Here is a 2,975-nt window from a genome sequence, read left to right on the forward strand (position 1 = left end):
CAATCGAGTTAATGGAAAAAAAACAATCTAAAACTTGAGATATTTGACCGTATGATGGCTCAGAAAATTCGTATCTAAGCCTGGCAGACAAAAAATGCCTCAAAATGTACTATATAGGGGGGTGACTAGTCTGCATGGGCTGGGCACGGGAGTACCCCCTATATCTTCCGCCACCCCCACGCCCCAAGCATTATGCGCTGCACATGGGCATATGCTTGGGTCGTCGAGGTGGTGGTCGGAGGTCGAGGGCGGTTGACGGTGGTGGTGCGGTGGCGGAACGCGCACGGAGTGGTAGTGTCGAAACGTGCCCGCGGGCTCGCCTGCCCCGCCCTTCCCCTCGCGTGCGCCCCGCCCGCTTGCCCCCGCGCGTGCTCTCTCCCGCCCCGCTCCGCCCTCGTTCTCTAGCGCGCGCGTGCCCCCAGCCCCGCCTCGCCAATGTGCTTCCGCGCACGCATGCCCCCTTCCCCGCCAGCATTCTCCCGCGCGCCCCGTCCCAGCCCCGTCCGCATTCTGCTGTGCACGCGCCCGCGCCCGTGCCCCATCCATCACCCATTAATTGTGAAAGTACATGTGGAGTGATCGGTTTGTTGTAATTTTTTTCTAGGAGCTAAGAAACATGAAAACATGATTCCCACAAAATTTCAGATTTTTTTTGACAACTCTAGCTATTTTTTCTAATTTCTTATTATTTAATATTTAAAAATTCATTAAAAAAAATTAGGTTGTTGAAAAATTATGAAACTTGATTTATAGATCCATTAGAATGTCCAATTCATGAATCAATCGAGTTCATGGAAAACAACATTCTAAAACTTGATATATTTGGCCGTATGACGACTCAGAAAAATCGTATCTAGGCCTGGCAGACCAAAAATGCCTCAAAATGTACTATATAGGGGGTGACTAATCAGCATTGGCTGTGCACGGGGGTACCCCCTATGTCTTCCGCCACCCCCATGCCCCAAGCACTATGTGCCGCACGTGGGCATATGCTTGGGGTGTGGGGGTGGTGGTTGGCGAACGAGGGCGGTTGATGGCAGTGGTGCGGTGGCAAAACTTGCACAGTGAGGTAGTGTCGGGTGCGCCTTTGGGCGTGCAACATGAGCCTTGTTGAGAATGGAATGTTGCGATGTTGCCTTCTAACTTGGGTTGACTTGAGGATGGTTGATGGCTGGTACGATGATGAAACATGCAAGGTGGGGTGGAGTCGGGTGCCTTTGGGCGTGCAGCATGAACCTCGTTGAGTGTGTGACGTTGTGGTGATGCTCGGCCAGCCTTGGGCCAGCCCTATGTTTTGAAGGCGTGTGGTGCCAGAACATGTTCGGCTGGTTGGAATCGGGTGCCTTTGGGCGTGCGACATGAGCCTCGTTGAGCACGGAATGTTGCAATGTTGCCTTCTAATTGGGCATCTCTGGTGTTTGGACTGTGGATGGCTGCTGGTACGATGATGAAACATGCAAAGTGGGGTGGAGCTGGGTGCCTTCGAGCGTGCGGCATGATCCTCGTTGAGTGTGGGACGTTGTTGTGGTATGCCTCCCTTCCTTGGGCTAGCCCTATGTTTTGAAGGTTGTGTGGTGGCAGAACATGCTTGGTGGGGCAGTGTCAAATGACTTTGTGCGTGCGACATGAGACTTGTTGAGCATGGAATGTGGCCTTTTAACTTGGGCTGACTTGAGGATGGTTGATGGTTGGTACGACGACAAAGCATGCAAGGTGGGGTGGAGTTGGGTGCCTTCGGGCGTCCAACATGAACCTCGTTGAGCGTGTGACGTTGTGGTGACGCCATTGGGCAACCCTTGGGCCAGCCCCATGTTTTGAAGGTGGTGTGTTGGCAGAACATGCCCGGGGCATAAGGTAGTTTACGTCACTTCAGAATTTGAGGATGTCCAGCACATGCGTTGTTGCAAAACCCCAAGAAATTAGAACGTCGTTCAAAATTATATCTATTCGTAGGATACCTCAAAGAGACGAAAGGTGGTTTGTTTTATGACCTTCAAGAAAATAAAGTGTTTGTTTTATGACCTTCAAAGAGACGATCGTTACTTGGGTTTGGCAGAAACCCAAGTCATCATACCTGATGATGGCATTGAGGATCCATTGACCTATAAACAGGCAATGAATGATAAAGATAGAGATTAGTGGATTAAAGCCATGAATCTTAAAATGGAGTCAATGTACTTCAATTCAGTTTTGGAACTTGCAGATCAACCAGATGGGGTAAAACCTATTGGTTGGAAATGGATCTATAAGAGGAAACGAGACCAAACCGGTAAGGTACAGACCTTTAAAGCTCAACTAGTAGCAAAGGGTTATACCCAAAGAGAGGGGGTGGACTATGAAGAAACCTTCTCTCCTGTTGCTATGCTTAAATCGATTAGAATACTCTTGTCTATTGCCATATTTTATAATTATGAAATTTGACAAATAGATGTTAAGACAGCCTTTCTAAACGGAAATCTTGAAGAGAGTATCTATATGGCTCAACTAGAGGGGTTCATTGAATAGGATCACGAGCAAAGGGTTTGCAAGCTTAAAAGATCCATTTATGGGTTGAAGCAAGCATCTCGATCCTGGAATATAAAGTTTGATACTGCGATCAAATCTTATGGTTTTAAACAGAATGTTGACGAACCTTGTGTTTATAAAAGGATAGTCAACTCTACAGTAGCTTTCCTGGTGTTGTACGTTGACAATATCTTACTCATTGGAAATGATGTGGGATTTCTATCTGACATTAAGCATTGGCTAGCGACACAATTCCAAATGAAAGATTTGGGAGAGGCTCAGTTTGTCCTTGGAATCCAAATTGTTCGGAATCGCAAGAACAAATCACTAGCATTGTCTTAGGCATCGTACATCGACAAAATATTGATTCGATATAAGATACAGGACTTCAAGAAAGAATTATTACCTTTCAGGCATGAAGTTCATTTGTTGAAGGAACAAAGTCCTAAGAAACCTCAAGAAGTTGAGGA

Source organism: Cucurbita maxima, unplaced genomic scaffold (genome assembly GCF_002738345.1).
Source record: "Cucurbita maxima cultivar Rimu unplaced genomic scaffold, Cmax_1.0 Cma_Scf00119, whole genome shotgun sequence".
In the NCBI taxonomy this organism is placed as follows: Eukaryota; Viridiplantae; Streptophyta; class Magnoliopsida; order Cucurbitales; family Cucurbitaceae; genus Cucurbita; species Cucurbita maxima.